We start from the raw sequence: 17,523 nt of genomic DNA, 5'->3' as shown, positions 1-17,523 counted from the left end.
GCTGTCACCGGGGCTGCCCAGCCACTGCGGGCCTGGGTGATGGTAACATGCGCGAGTGGTGAGGGATCTGTCTTAATCACTATTCTCTCCCTCAGGTAGTAATGATTTGATGCATTACCCTGTATTTTCCTATTTGCTGCTTTAGGTGTATTATTCTGCCTTTCCTTACTGCATGTTTTCTGTATTACTCTGTTACATTATTTAGTTATCACTAGTAAAATACGCCTACTCTTTTCACTCTGGTGTCTGAGTTTAATTGGTATCCTTAATCAGCAGAACAGGTGTGAGTTGTAATATGGTGCCATTGTGCTTCTTAATTTCTCAACATTTCTTAACTTTTAAAGTAGTGGACTTTGCCAACTTAATATCATTTTTAACACTGCTTTTGGTAGTGATTGTGTATTCCTATGAATATCAGTATAATGATCCGAACTGAAGAAACAGCAAATTCAAACCAGAAGCTTTCTCAAGTGGAATTGTATCAGTACTTCGGAGGGTCATCACCAGAAGCGAAAATTTTTGATCCACCAAACAGAAATCTGCCACTTGAGATGCACAAGAAGGCAATGGAGTAACAGCTAGCAACAATAACATGTTACTTACTCAGAAAACCAGCTCTAGTAGGGACAGAGGTGTACTAGTATAGAAATCTGTTCACAGGAAATAGGAAGACTTAGGAATCACAGATAGTATTCTTCTGGAAGTCAGCATTAACTAGTGAAAATGATTTTCCTGACTCTTTTTCATCAGCTTAATTTTTTCTCACCTTTGGCTTCATCCCATGCTCATTCTGTTTTGACTGGCAGTGTATAGCTTCTCATGCCCATCCCAATATTTTTGTTCAGGAACACAAAGTGGTACTCTCAGCTTCATGTAATAATTAATCTAATTAACAAAATGCTAACAATATCTTTAATAAAAGCATCTGATGAATGTTTTATCTCTAATAGCATGCATTCAAATATCATAGACATAATTATGTTAGCCTTTTTATGTAGGGTAAAAAAGCACACGTCAACTTCACCTAAAAGGTTGTAAGAGATTGATTTCTGTCTTCTGACGTTTCAACAATGATTTCTGCTTTATGTACTTTCAGGTCTAAGCCCTGAAAGAGTTGCTCTCCTTTCTGTGTTGTTCTGTGGGATGGTAACTTTAAAAGCCCTGACTAGACAGAGGTCTTTTTCTTGTAACAGACATATTGAATCCTAATTTCTACTTGCATGAACCTTGGTAGTCTCTTCTGATTAAATCTTCTGTAGAGTACAACACTACTTTTTAAACATGAAAAACATGCCATTAGCAAAGCTTGTCTTGATGATATTTTTATCTCCTATATTCTGTGTCATGCTCTGAAGTCTAATGAGGCAAGCCACTCTGCACTCCTTAGGTAGCAGTGTGGAACAAAGGATTTGAAGTGTTCAGTTGCTTCTGTTACTTGGGAATTAGCTTATTTTTTAACAGGAAGATGTTAGTTTTAGAATTTTGCAGACCATTGTGCTCAATTCATTATGTTCATACTAAAGAATTCCATGGAAAAGCATATGAGAAGAGATAGGAAACTGCTTTAACTAATAGCAAAAGTAAAGAGAAATAAGATCTAAAAATCTTTGGCAGCCCTCAATGTAAATCACTCTAAATCCCTATCTCCAGATTTGCTTTTCCAATAATTAATCATATTCAGATTACATCATTATTCACTATGAGAAGCCAGACTTGGAAATCTTGGTTTACAGGAGTATTCTCAATCATTTTTATAAAACTACAAGGTATACCATGCCACACAAGAACCACAGGGTTTTTGAGGGGAAGAGAAGGAAACTGCCAGACATGTTTGGGCAAAGCAAGTCTCTTGCTGGATCTGCTATTCATGCTATTATTAAATGGTTTATATGTAGTCTTTTAAAGAAACTGGGGATAGGGATGTCACTTAACAAAGTATAACTTGCTGATACTGTATATAACAGAAGAACATTTTTGTAACCCCAAAAGAAGTCTGAGGAATTTAACATGAACAGACTGAGAAGGGACAATTAGTTAGTGGGCTGTCTAGGCAGCTCTGAATTACTGAAGGCATTTGGCTCCAGCTAAAGCCATCTGGAATATTTCCATTTGTACTCAAATCTTAACTAGAAAGAAATATCAGAGGGGGTAGGTAGAGTCATATAAAACTTAGGGAGCCATCTGGAAGCCCTAGGAAATGTGTGTAGCCCCAGTTTTTGCAGCTAGGACATGCCAGAAGAACGTAGGTGACAGGTATAGAAAATAGCCAAAAAGGATTGTCATTGTTACGTAAAAATAAAAAATACATTTTCATATTTATCTTATTTGCAACTTTTGTCCAAAACTTTCTCTAAAAGCTCAATTGTTAATTATGTCTTTACTTATTTTTTCCACAGAGCCATTCTGGTGCCAGGAACAAGATGAATCTGGATGGAATCAGCAAGCAGGGGGTACGGTAACAACAGGGAGAACCAGAAAAGATGGTGCATGAATTGCCCTGTGTATGGCAATGCACATTCTACCCATCCCAGCCAGGCAAGAGCTCTGGGAAAGGCAGTGCTCTTTCTGTGAGGAATAAAGCAGAGGTACAGCCCATGCTCCTATGTGCTAGCACTGCCACAGCCCCTTGCAGCATTGCTCAGCTGTAAAGATGTGAAGGGACAGTTCATAGCTGAAGAACACAGCTGATACTGGCAGGGCAGGGCTGTCCAAAATGCTGTGGCCCTCCCTGACCTGTAGTGCTGAAACCGCAGTGGAAATGCCATGAAAAATGTCTAGACTGTGGAGTTTGTGCTCTGTGGTGGTTGCACATTATCAGGTCATGAAAGTAGATCCAGACTTTGGAGCAAATAAGGTTTCTTTTCTTGCTTCTCTTATTCCTCACACACACACACACTGCTGCACTATCATCTACATATTTAAAAGAGTTTTAACAACTCCTGAAGAGTCGAATAGGATCAAACTCTCTTCATTCAGATCACCTTGAGAACCTAGTATCTGAAGAAAATAAACAAACAATGCAATTGCTTATCTACTGTGGGAAGCTGACACAGTATTTCCCTAGATTGAATCTACCTTTACCGGCTTCTGGAGAGACAACATTATAAGTGTTTTCCAAAGCTTTTCAGTGGAATATGGGCATTCTGCCATTTATACACAAATGAATAAAGCATACTCCAGAACTTAGCAAATACAAACTCCAGGTGGACTGGCCATATTTTACATCTTTCCCAGCCATGGAGAGCAGCCCAGACTCTTTTCAACCTAGGAAGTACAAAGCCCAGAAAGTACCACACTCTGCAACACTTTGTCCATCCTGAAGGATGCCAAGCACGTCGGTAACACATGCGTATCTATAGTCACCAGCCAATACTTTGGGAACAGAACACGTGGCTGTTTTAGGACCAAATGAGGTAAACTCTTTGCTGCAGCAACATTTCTTGTCTAAATTAGCAAAGCAAAGGGCCTGTGCTTCAGATGTCCTAAACAAGGTGTGGACTGAACTCCATGCACTGAACTCCAAGTTTGCTAAATGTGCCATCCCACCATGGGTAGCTGAGTCTCAAAGTGACCCAGCTTCACCTCTGGCTGGTCAGCTACCTCCCAGCCAAAGCTGGTCAGGGGGAGAGAGAAAGTAAGTATGCATGTTTATAAAATCTCTCCCCACCTCCCTTACTCAAAAAAGTGTTGTCATCCCAGTCTTTTAGAGCGCATTTTTTTTTTTCAGACAAAGAGTTCACAACAAATGCCAAACCAAAAATATTTCCTGGGCCAAAATGACCTAGAGCTGTTGCTCACAACCTCAAGACAGTCTAGCTACATTGACAGGGAAGAGATCTGATTTTACTAAACCAACCATACTTTTTCACTGCCAGTCAGGTTCACGTTTCAGCTCACTGACATAAATCATAGCTCTTGAACAAATATCCAAGGCAAAGACAAAAACAGGCCTTATCTGCTTCAAGTCTTAGCACCACAGGTTTTGAGAGCCTGGTACATCAGCCAGTGTTGAGCTTGGGCCTTGCTCAGGAAACAACTGAACTTTTGTCCTCCCCCTGGGAATGTACATAGCAGGGTGGGTGTGCTTAGCAGCACCTTAAAGGACTGGGCTGATCTCTGGATGCAATGTGATACAAAGAAAAATGAAGAACAATGAGAGAAACTCTCCATGCTTGAAGTATGCCACACCCCGGTAGAAAAACACAGAAATGTGTGTTCAGAATATCCGTGGGAATGCAACAGGACCAATTGTGATTCTGCCGATGCTGGGGACATGCCAAATCTAGCAAACTGCCTCTGGAACCACTGCCATTGCCAGCTGCCAAATATTGCCAGCCATCTTATTAGCAGCGATCTGCATCTGCCAACAAGAGAAGCTGCTAGAGTGAGTTACAGCTGCTGAACTGTGAACTTGCTGAGGGCTAGTGGGCACTTAGGAAGGAGAGACACTGACTTTATGTCCAGTGGAGCGTCTCCACTCCACTTGAGGTCAGAAGCAAGGAGCTGGAATTATGCCCCCTGTTTCCTTCCCCTTTTCTTATTCTCCCATACACATTACAGATAACTCCAGCTTTGATTCAAATAATTTTTCCCATGCAGGAAAGAGAGAGAAAAAAAATCATATCTCAAAATATCCCCCAAAAGAAAACAAAACCAGTGCAGTAACCAAAGCAAAGTTCTAACTCTGAGAAGGAAAACTGGCAGGAGGTCTGTGAAACCAGCTAACAGCTACTCTGGGCTGTCCCTCCTGCTTCAGTTTTACATAGAAGGTGCTCAGAAAGCACGGATGGGATGGAAGTGGCAGGAAGAAAAGACCCAAGAGTGACAAAACAAGTAGGTGAGCAGAAACTTCACTTTTTTTGGGTAAACTAATACAGATATTGATATTTTAATCTGCTGCATTGGTATTACTGATATTTATGCAAAGGTTTCAAAAGCAAGTGATTTTAGGTGCTGCACAAAAGACAGATCTTGGCCTGAGTAATTTGCAGTCCTGCTCACCAGGATGTCTAAATAACAAATACCATTTGCTATTTTAGTAGTGCAGCACATAGACACATAGCTCCTCTAGTCATGAACTGAAACCTCACTACGTTAAAGATTTTACATAGAGGTGGAAATGCCGGGCTCTACTCAGAGAAGTGAAGCAGATGGAAAACAGATAGATACAGGGTAAACAAACACATTATGAGTAAATACTCCTGGCAGAGGTCCCATGATCACAATTTACAGTTCACATAGGTTTTTGCAGGCCTTCCTATGAAGATGGGTTGCATCAGGAACCTGAAAGACTCAACATTGCCTCCTTGCAGGTGATTTTAGAGAGCTCATTCAAACATGAGGGCCAAGATGGAGAAGATCACACAAGCTGATATTTGAAAACTGTAGCAGGGGACATTTGAAGAAACCAATTAGTGGTGACAACTGCCTTTCACTGTTAAAAGTCAGAGAAGACACAGAGTAATAGGGGATGAAGCATAACAATCTGAGGGCAAGTCAGATGCATCAGAGAAAGAGGGAGTCTCGGAGCAACTGTGGGTTGCAATTGTGAAGATGTTGCAACAATTGAATAGAACAAAATGCTTTGAATGAGAGAATAAGAGAAGATAAATGATTTCATGTAAAGTAACATTTTTTAAGTAACTCAAGGTTGTAAAACATAACAGAAATGTCCTCATTGTATGAATATAAACATTCCTTTTACAGTTTTTCTTATTTGAATGTTCCTATGGAAGGAAAATTAATCAAATCACTAGCAATTCAAATAGTGACCTGCAGTCTGAGGTTCCACCATCACTCTGCTTTCAGTTTGGGTGGCTTCAGCATGCCTTTGGAGTGGCAATAGTTATTTCCCCAGAGTAGTTTCCAGGTACCAGAGGAAAATCTGATTCCCCATAAAATCTAACTTGAAATGTCCTGCTTTAAATTCAAGGACTATCATTCATATGAAGCACTAAAAAGATGTAAAATGTGCTTAAGGCCACAAATTATTTTTACTAAAGTAGCCCATGGCTACACACAACTGTGCAGCATGGTCATGAACTGCTGATACAACTGATGCTTCACAAGCATCAGATTGTGAGGGAAGAAATACACTATGGCCTTGATGATGAAGCCAAGGCAGTATTCAAAAAAGCTACAATATAAATAAAAGAGCATCTTGCTCTGTATTTTCATCCTCTATTAGAGAAGATGAAGGTTTTATAATGTTGCTTGGGATTCAAAGATTTTCACCATGGGGGTTACAGTCTGTGAAAATGGAACTGGAAGATTGCTCTGGAGTTTCCAGCTACAGCCCCATAATGGTTAGAGGTGTCCTGAAAGTTGGGACAAGCAGGAGCTGCTGAGCTGGCACGTTGCTCCTGCCACCCACAGAGAAATGTTAGCATAAGAGCTGGAAGCAGCCTTTAAGTGGCCTGGCATGGTAGAGGAGAGCTGCCAAGGGATATATATTTTGGGACCTTGGTAGTGACTCTTTCACGATGTGCCACTTGTGGATGATATACAGAGCAGTAAACAGTTCATCTATTTGGTGAAAATATTAACTGTAGACCTTACACGTTTGATTCAGTCCTCTTGTGATGAGTGAGGCAGAGGTGCGAGGCTGGCTGGCAGCGTGCTGCAGGCAAGCCCTGCAAATAGGGCTTGGAATTTGTTGAAGAGCAGAGGACAAAGCTTTCACAGATTCCCAGTATGTGTTCAGGCCTGCAGCACCATTCTGGTGCCTTCACCTGCCTCACCAGTTGTCCACCTCCTACACAAGAGGCTGCTGACAGGAAGGATTGTAGATTCCCAAGGACATCTGCAAAATGAGCACAATTCAACGGTGAAGAGGTAGATACGGCAGCCTAAAGTTTCTAGCCTCAGCCATTGCAACAGCTTCTATAGAAAAGGCGTAAAAGCTTAATCTTGCTACAAAATAAGGATAACGGTGCTTATTTCTCAAGAGTATTTTACCAAATGTGAGTGTGGACGGGAATGGAAAATGGAGACTAAGTATTGCATTAAGAATGATTAAGCCTGATGCTAATCCTGCTTAAATTTCCACATCAGTGTAACGTCTGACTTGAAGCTCCATTGCTTTCTGGGTTTTAACCATCTGTTTTTCTTACCTCTTACCTTGACTTTTATTATGTCCTTTATTACAGAGCTAAGCAGCTGTATCTTTTATTTCTCTATTTATTCAGCAAAATTTGTAGTGATTACAGTTGTATTCTGTGGGGAGAAAAATCATTAGGGTCCAATTGAAGATATTCATCCAGATATTCACGGTTGAATCTGAAGTTATCTGGCAGCTTTAAGTGGCTTTGAGTATGAGGTTGAGTCTGAGGCAGAAACAGAGTTAGAGCTTGACATCAAACTTTGAAAGAGAAATCTCAGTAGGGGAAAGAACTTAGCCCTTTAAGATGCAAAGTTTTAATGGGAATGTTACAAATCAATATTAATTGAATTGCTTGCATTGTAGGAGGGCAGGTGAATGATAGACAAGAAGTGTTGAGGCATTGTTTTCCCTCCTGCTTCACTTGGCAAGGCCTTTTTCACTGTGGAGCTGCTTCTCTCCTTGCAAATATGATGTCTTCATCATAGATTAGTCATAAGGGGAGAAGTGAAATTAGGGTAGAGTATGCCAGCACACCTGAAATAGCAAAACAATATAGGCGGAAAAAAATAGTAACTATCAACTGAGTGTTTGCTTGATGATCTAGGGGTCCTTCGAGGATCTCTGGCTAAAATACTGTCAGTTCCTCCCCACGTAACAACTGCAGCAGGCAATTTGTCAATATTTTTAACAGGGATCTTTAGTTGTATGGGAATTGGGGTATGCTCCTTTTTAAGCAGAGAACAACCGGAGTCCAAAGAGTGTCTCCAGACTAAGCTCTCAGAGGGCCCGTCAGCTCCCCCGCAGAGATAGAATGAAGACGGTGATACTTCAAAGGCTTTTCCCCTCTAGCTGAGTGAGGGCGTTCACTGTGTAACAGTGCTTGTTGTTATGAAAACAAAGATGGAAGGACCGCCTGCACCACAGCCCAGGCCCTCATGATTGTGAGCTCTTTCAAGCACTGATAAACCTACATTTTAAGAAGTAACTGTGTTCTCTGCTACAGTCACGAGATTTTACCATGTTTGAAGCAACATTCTCATCAGAGTTAAACACAGTCTTTCCCACATACAAACATATAGGAGTCAACAGAAGTATAGCATGAGCCAAAGGCTTCCCAAGGGGTTGGCTGCACTGCTCCCTCTGGATGAAAATTTTCAGTCCCTAGAGAAGATGCCTCCAACCCATGATCTGCTGACACCCTGTTAATATACAAGATCCTCTGAAGTTGCTTATGTTTATTTAAAATTGAGTCAGGGCTCTGTGTTTCAGGTGTTGGGTATTACAGAGTGCTACTTGTTTGCTGCTGCCCTTCAGGGACCTAGATTACACTTGGGGTCTCTAGAGAATGCAGAGCATCCTGCCAGAGCATCTTGTCTGCATGACTTTCATCTCTCCAGTCATGAGGGACAGCCTCAGCTCAGCATGCTAAGAACTGTGGTCAGCTCTTCTGGAAACCCTGTCACAGCAGAAAAGAAGGGAAATGTTCTTCTAACCTCCCAACAAAAAAAAAAAAGGAATGTTATCATGGGAGAGAGAACTTGGATTATCCTGCCCAGACCAAGGGGCTCCTCCAGTGTGACACATAAAATATAAATGGACCAGGACTTTTCAACTATTTTGCATCTTCCCTAAACAATGAAGGTGAAATCATAATACTGCAGATTAGGGTCTTTAAATCCTGTCCGTAGTGATAAGGCCCTTAAATCCTGCCCATAGCACCAGTGGCATTTGTGGCACATGTATGTGAAAGACATAAAATTTAGAAGTGCATCTTTTTTCTGGATGAACTTCATTTGGAATGAGCCAATGAACTTCATCAGAGAGTTTGTTGCATAAAGTAGTGTGTAAGGATCTGTGTGTTTGCACCCTGGAGCATGGCCAGTTCCATTATCTGCCCCCTCTCATTCTTTGTGCCAAAATAATGGTTTCCTGGACCCAGCAGAGACAGATAGTTTCTATCTAGTGGCCTGTTTATTTGTTTCAGTTGCTGAGGATCTGCATAACCGATGATTAACTCATGCATTACCACAGCAGTGCATCTAGTCTTTTAAGTGAACTGGATCCTTTGCTATCTGACCATAGTGCAGCAGTTAATAATGGTTTTTCAGAGGTTATACCCAAGACAAAAATCAAAACCTGTGATTCAGCAGGAGTCTGGGTCTCAAGGAACTTACCCTGAGCATCCTCCAGCCATCCAACCCCGTGCCTTCCTCCCCCTTCATCCTCTTCCTTCTCTTCAAGGAGTCACTAACCTTCTCTCACAGCCTGTCTGCGGCTCCTGCCTGACTTTCTCTCTACATTCACTCATTATATCTTGCAGATTTATGTGAGGAGACACATTATCCAAAAACTTATTTTGCATATAAAGGGATGAGAGCCAGAATTATGAAAAAACAATATATTAGTCTGAGACATTAATGGTGAAAGACCCGCTATCATTGGCAAAACCTCAAAACTAATCCAGCTGCCCACTGAAGCATGAACAAATGCAGTCTGAATGTCTCCAAAACCACTAAGAAATATTAATTCACCCCACATAAGCTCCAGTGAACTCCCTCTGAGTGGGGCAAGGGACAGCATCTCTACCTTCCAGGGAAGCGAACCAGTCTTGCAGCATCCTCACCAGGAGCCAGAATCCTGTGCTATCAAAGCCAGCAGGAAGTCTGCCATCCAGTTCCCCAGCAAAGTCCTGGATTTGATCCCATTTTCCTGGCAACAGATTTTTGAAAGATATATTCAAACCTGAATCTCTTTTACCCTGCGGTTCAGGATGGCAAAATCAGAGTTTCATGTATTTGATTAACACCTTGAAAACAATTTCTCTCCTCTTTTGTGGCTTCTTTAAACACATCTACCCTGCTGTACTAGATTCTGTAGAAATAATATTTTGGTAGTAGACTGCAGCAACACTCCCTTTCACTTCGCCTACTTTTTACATAATATCATATGACACAAGTTACAGATGTGATGGCCAGACAGTGAGTTATGTGTGATGGCTGTCTGTTGCTGGCAGCAAGGAATGTTACACGTTACATAAGCAACATATGGGGGAGTAAAACACAAATGGGAGAGTAAAGACAGCCTTGTCCAGTTCTGCCTTTTCTCATTCATTTTATATCAGTTTTAGACTTCAGCATTTTTCTTTTTACCACTTCTCTTGCTTTCTTCATGGATGATACCTGCTTTGAATCAGCAGTTAACTCTGTAAGACGGGCAAGTAATTTCCTCAATTACTCTTGAGATACCAGACGACAGAAGAGGCTTGTAGGATAACTCCGGAGTCGAGTAGGATAATTCCAAAGGAGGGATAAGTCAAAGAGGGGACCAAATACAAGAAATCTTTTTGAGCCTCAGTAACCTGAATGGTGGTGAAGGAGATAAATGCGTGCAGGTTTAGAGAATGAACTGCAACTTTTGAGGACTTTACTGGCCCTTCATGGGACATTTTAGTGTTTGGGGGGCATGGTGTGGAATGGATTAGTTAAATTACACTTTTGCTGCAGCTTCAGCACAAAGGTGTATGTAATTTTTTTGTGGGAAAGGTATATATACCACAATGGTGTGCCTGGTAGATCCACTGAGAAACAGTTTTAGAACTAGAAACTCCCTGTTGGGGAAAGTGTTTGTCATCCACAGAACCCAAGGCATGACACAGACTCAAAATATGTTTTTCTCATTTTATACAAGGAGAAACACACAAGAGATGTTGCATGAGGCTCTCCAGGGTAGAGCCATGGAGAGCGGCAGGGAGCCTGGCACCCCAGTCTGGCCTCCAACCTCTCTCAGGCAGCCAGACCCTTGCCAGGAAATCCAGCACTGGCAGTATCATGTGCTGTCCAAGCTGGATGAACCACTCTGGCCCTGGTAATGCACATTTCATCTTGGTGAAAGCAAGCACTTGTTAATCTAAATGTATCTCAAAAAAAAAAAAAAAAATCCATATAAACATATCCTTGTTCTCCATCTGTACAAGTGACAGTAGGCATATGCTGTATGAATTAACACATTCTTTGCCCTTTCTCTCCTACAAAGTAAATTCTTTATTTCAGATGCTAGTTGTGCTGTCATTTATTATGACCTAGGGTCTTTCCTTAAAATTTTGGCAACTGAACTGTTATAGCAACTGTCTTGTTATAAATAGTTCAATTTCATTAAGACTTACCAACAGAAATGCAATTTATCTCTCTCACTGAAGTACAACCTCCACCCCATGCAGCACAGGCTCCATGCCCCTACTTAGGGGATTTCTTTTTTCCTTAAATTGCTTACACACTTTATTTCCCTCATATCACTAAAACTCCTTACTGCAGACTTTTTCAGCCAAGTTTATGAAAGCTGCCTCATAGTCTAGAAATATTAGCTATATTTTATTCACTGTTTTTGCATTGTAGATGGGATATTTTTGAGGGAGGGTGGTGGGAAATATTGAATTAATTTGGAAAAATTAGCCATTTGATTGGTTCCTTGTTAGTTTGGAACACAAAACATATCCTCTTATTTCTGTCTTGCATTTTTTTGTTTGTTTGTTTTGGTTTGGTTTTGGGGTTTTTTTAGAAGAAGAAATTACTGGATTTCCTTCTAGTACTGCTATATCCCTAAAATGATTTAAAGCAGTACTGTGCAAGCTCAGCGCTATTACAAATACAGCTCAGATCACTCTGCTTCAGGAGAGACAGTAAATAGGCACAGAGACTACAAAGGGAAGCAGTAATAATGATCAGAGGACAAGAAAACGGGATCTCTGAGAAAGGCTGAATGAAGAGAAGATATTCACTGTACAGAGAAGGAGTCTGAGGGAACAAGAAGATATTCAAGCATGCTGAAAAAAGGAAGGGGAAAAAATATTTTCTCTTTATGCAAAGAGCAGACAAGGTAAGAATGGGTGGGCTTAATTGTAGAAAAGGAATTCAGACTGAACGTAAGAAGAAAACCCTAATGAGAAACCCTAAAAGATAGTGAAGCACTGGCTTTATTACCAGATGAGCCCTGGGAGCTCCACTACTAGACACGTTAAAAACAAATATTTTGGTAAATATCTGTGAGTCATGACAGAAATATAGTTGATCCTTCCTCAAAGTAGGAGTGATCTTATGAGATCCTCCTGAGTCCCTTTTTCTATGATTCAGTCTTCGGTCACATCACTTAAAACACACTTTATGGTGAAAACTGAGGAGCCAAACTGAGTTTAAAAGTTGGATCCTTGCTACAAAAAGACAAGAAAGCAAGAAAATACCATCGTCAACAGACATACTAACTCCATAAGTCTTAATGACTCGAATCAGGAGTGAATGATTTTAAAAAATAAAAACATACAGTACTATCTACTACTCAGTTGTTAAAAGGGATTTCAAAACTAAAGCATACAGCTAAAACACATTTTACATTAAATTTAGCAAATTAAAATGGAATAATTTATTCTACTCACTGCAAGATAATGTGACATGACTTAGAAAGCTGGGGTCATTAAAAAAAATAAATGGGTCAAGCTAACAGTATCAGGAAAACCTCTAAAATGCACTGATAGAGACAGTTGTATAAGGGCAAGACAGTGCCCAATTTTATCCCTTTGGTCCACACAGGGGCTCTGTGACCCCCAGCACCCTGCAGCAGCCCTGCTTCGTTAATGCCACACCAGGCTTCAGGGCTCCTTTTCTGCATCATACTGGAAAAGTGAAGGCCTGGCCTCAGTGAATAAAAAGCTATGGAATTTAACTTCCCAGACTTTTAAAAACATTTGTATCTTAATGGAAAATTATTACCAAAATGACACTGAAGATTTCAATACTTTGGAACCAAGCCTACCCAGCATACAAATAAGCAGCTTGCTCTTTTTTGCCTCCAGTCATTAAACTGATTGCAGATTCAATCTGTGATCTGAAAACTAGGGGGGTTTTGTAAGCTTGTAAGCATCAAGATGACAAGTTTTGTCCATCCAGGTCTGTTGAGAGCTTCCAAGCTTCCAGAGCTGTAGACAACTGAAAATGAGGACCTGTGTTGTTTCTTATTTACATGAACGGACTCTGGATTCACATAAGTCTGTGAATAAGTCTTTTCAAGAAACCAATGAAGAAACAGACTCTGTTTTTTCTTAGTCATGTTATTTTGGCATCTATATCAGGAGGAGCTTGGTTTTGTCACTAAAATAAGATCCAACTGAAGCCATACAGGGAGCACATTACAGATAAAACCAATTTCGCAGTCACTTTTCAGACTTAAGTGGCATTTGAGATGGAAAGACACACATTATGTTAATAGTAAAAGAGATCTGGAAGACAAGTGAGAGAGGTTTCAAAAGAATGTTAGTTAAGGAAAGAGAAAGAAACTCCAGGTTTCCCTAATGGCAAAAGGAAAAGCAACCATCATTTCTTCAGAAGTGATATAAAATAAAGGTACCATAAAAAGAAAGGAAGGTGGAACATTATTTTAAGTTGCAATCAAGTAGTGAAATGAAGGACATAGGACAGAGGCAGGGCAGCAACTAGCTCACAAGCTTGTCGCCACAATCACCTGAAACAGCCCAGGACCCAGAACAGACCCACAGCCACAGGTCTACAGCCCAAGCCACTCAGGGCTGCCAGAGATCAAGTGCATCTTCCTTCCTAAGTCCTATGTGAGTCTGCAGCATTATGACAAAACCCACCAGATTTTTAAGATAGTCATGAAAGTTCCTAACATCGCAGGTACTTTCAAAAACATCATTTTAGCCAAGTTCCCTGGCTTCATTTCAGTCTTCCTCTGGGTTTTGTATCTGCTGGGAGCTGGAAGAGGAACATGGCCTTCCTTACTAAATTACACTCATGTATCCTCTGCTTCTTCTCTCACAGGGGGATAAAAGGTGTCTTTCAGCCTCGCCACTCAACCCTAAACGGTCCTCCTGCAAGACAGACAAATGGGCACCAGTTTTCTTACATGTGCAAAACTGAAACAGAATTTAGGCAGAAATAAGCACAGCACCCCAGACCCTAAATGTCCAGTCCCACTATAGATTGTTATTTCTTCCCAATATAGTCAGACCTTGAACTGCCAACAGAAAAAGATAACTGAGTCATGTGTTTTTATGCCAAAAGGGTCAGCATACTATAGAATCTTATTTTGCCTTATATAAACCGCCAAAATTCAGTGAGAATTACCACAAAAGGTCTCTAATTTTCCTTTTGTGGGGGCATGTGGCAAGCAAAAGGTAATTGTACAATGAACATGGTGGGCTATGAGAACCATGCTGTGCTTCGCAGTGGGCTGTCAAGGTGGGAACTCAGTACCCCCTAGCCCAAGAGTCCTTGCTGTATCCAGTGGCTGGGAAATAACCCAGTGAGGGTTCTCTCAAGTGAGACCTCTTGTTGGTGCTTATTATCTAAGACCTTGAAAAACATCAAAACCACTCATTTGTTAGCACTTTATTAGACATTCTGGTATGTCCTCTCATTAGCCCTTGGAGACTAGAAATACAGGAGAAAATTTGTAAAGGAAGAACAAGATAAAATGACACTATCGACTGCTTCCCTGTAAACTTCTTAGAGGAGCAACACATTAAAGGTGATACCTGTCTTAAAATCAAACACTTCCATCATACAGCAGTTGTACAAGGTTTTACCATTCTTCTTTCCACTACATCGGTCCAGGCTCAGAGAATGATACTCCACAGGAGTGTGCATCAAATGAACTCAGTTGGAAGTCACCTGGCTTCTCTTCCCAGGCAGGGCAGGGGTCTGGGAAGAGGGCATAGCAGCACAGCTCCAGTATACAACATCCGAAGGCCTGTGGAGACCCTGAGCAGGGTATCTAAATCCCAGATGTAGTTCAGGTAAGTGATTATATTTCTGTGAGCCAAAACAAGAAGGGTCCACTGCAGAAGATTTCAGAACAAGCCTGGGTGAAGAAATACCTCATAAATGCTCTGGATTTCTAGTCCACTTTCATTTTATCCAACTTTCTCTCTTCTTTTACATGAAAACAGGGTATAATATTTACGAAATACCTTGTTCCTTGAAAATTTGGTTTAATTAGAATCAATCCAGTTTCCAAATCTGAGTTTTGTTGTATATGTTTGACCAAAATGAGGGAAGAAGTCCAAAGAAAAGAAAAAATTACTCTCACCCTCATTTAGACTTCCATCCAGACTTGGGAAACCCGTTTCAGACCCCTCCTATTGCTTCCTCCAGAACAGATTGCCTGTAGCATAGTCTAAAGGAAGTTCATTTCATTATCAGCTAGTCAACATGCTTCCAATTTGTATAAAACATTTACTATTGGACAGAGCAGGGACTGGCAGCTGGGCCTCCTGGGGCCACGACCCACTGATTAGCTCTCTAGCCAACCACAGACACAAGTGTTTCCTATTTCCTCTAAAATGGGACTGTTTTGGCAGAAGAGTGTCTCTGTAGCACAGGGGTTACTGGGATGATCCTGCTGGGAGGACAAAGATCCACTTTGCATCTCTGTTTCTACTCAGGAAAAATAAGGATGAATTTATCTCCCAAGTTATCAACATGTCCTGGCCCTACAGGTATCACCCATAAGGGCACTTTTTGAAGCTTCTTTGAAGCTATTTGCTAAATGTCTGCTGCTCCCAAACTGTTGTTTATTTTATGGTGGTGGTTTGTTTGTTTTGGTTTTTTTTTAATTTTCTTGCTTAACACTTACCAGCCCCATAAGCTGTTTTTGCCGCATATAGTTAGTTAGTTTACTGCATATATATCTAACTTTTCTGGTGATTATAAACCATCTATACAGTACAGCATGAAAGTACAGCTTTTGGGTCCTGAGTTAACTCTGACTTTTATTTTCAATGTTCTTTCTCCCTCCTTAGGATCTACAGCTTTTATCCTCTGGATAGAGTAACCTCAGGGGGGAAAAAAAAAAAATCCCGTCATATTTATTACTCTACTTTCTACTAAAACTTTAGGGAAAGTCACTGCATGTAAATATTGGTATATACTCTATGTGGGTTTTTTAAGGGTATGCACAGCATCAGTCTCAAAGTAGCTTTACTAACAGAGTATAAAATAGTAATAACCTCCACCTTTGATACTTCTTTTTCAGATTTTCTTAAGGTTTATCTTCTTCATCTTCTGTCCTGCTGCATTCTGTTTCTGCGACATCGGCTGATCCCTAAATATTTATTCTTCTTCTGGCAGTTTTTCTGCCCTCTGGCATCAGGTGAAAAGGTACTGGGGATGCTGTGCGGACCCAGCTGTGAAACACCCCCTCAGGCTTACTGAAGTGATGGTGTGGGCTCACCATGACACTGAATGCAGGCATGGGAAAGGGCATGGTCCCCTTGGCTGCCATGTTTTCTGGAGGTGCAAAGCCACTCCTATAAGCCTTCTAGCAGTCTTCCTGGTATTAAGCCAGCAGGCACTTCCCTGTAGCCCTCCAGAGGAGGCTACACCAGGGTGAACTCTGGCCAAGGAGCACTGTAAGTGGGGGCAGCCCTTCGGCCACCACCACAGGACCTGACAGGCAGTGATGAGATGATGAGGACCAGAGGACAGAAGGTCTCAGAACTCATGCTCATACAGTTGAATTGGCCACCAGCTTCTGCTGCTCATGGATTCACATTCACCAAAGGAAAAATACACAATATTAAATGAGCCAGAAAATAATGGAGCTGTTCTGTATCTCATCTCCCTATATGTGTTTGTATTTCAGAGCTACAGCAGGATCTTACTAATGCCAGCATTGCTTAGGGAGCTATGCTCAGTTCTGTTGCCTTGTGTTCATTCTTGGGTTTTTGGAAATGCTTTGTATATAAATGCGTTGTACATAACTCACTTTATAACTTATATCTATGCTGCGATAAAGATTTCCTTCTATTTAAGGAAGGCCAGGGCCTCAGCTATGTGGATTCTTTTACGTTGTGACCGGAAAGCAGCCTTTCCTGTGCTCACCTCTGAGATCACATCAGCACATCGTCATCTTTGTCATCAACATCACTCTTTAAATACATTTAGAATTTCATTTCCTTGGTGGCCCATGTGCCCAGTGTGACATACCATTAAGGAAAAAGGCAAATGGTCTTCTTGATGGCTTATATAGCATGTTTCCTAATCTAGTTGTTCTTTACACCATAGATGCTTTGACATACCTTTTTTTGTGACAATGTTCTTACCCTCATATGCCCACAAATCAGATAAATTTTCATTACTATGACTGCTAACACTGAAATGGGATGTGGTTCACACAGTGTATTTTTCACAGATTGGAATTTGAGATTTCTGTCCCCCCAAAGGGGTATAAAGTTTGATGGGTAACAGAAATATGACATTTGATTCCTCAGTGTGTTCAGCCGATTCCTTCAGACAGCCAGGCTGTACTCCACCTGCAATCACTGTATATCCTTTATCTAAAATTCAGGCAACCTTGCTATTATTTAATATCCATTATATTGAATTTATATATATACATGCTACCTAAAGGCACTG

Source organism: Athene noctua, chromosome 1 (genome assembly GCF_965140245.1).
Source record: "Athene noctua chromosome 1, bAthNoc1.hap1.1, whole genome shotgun sequence".
NCBI classification, from domain to species: Eukaryota; Metazoa; Chordata; class Aves; order Strigiformes; family Strigidae; genus Athene; species Athene noctua.
Note: the sequence above shows the minus strand (reverse complement) of the source record.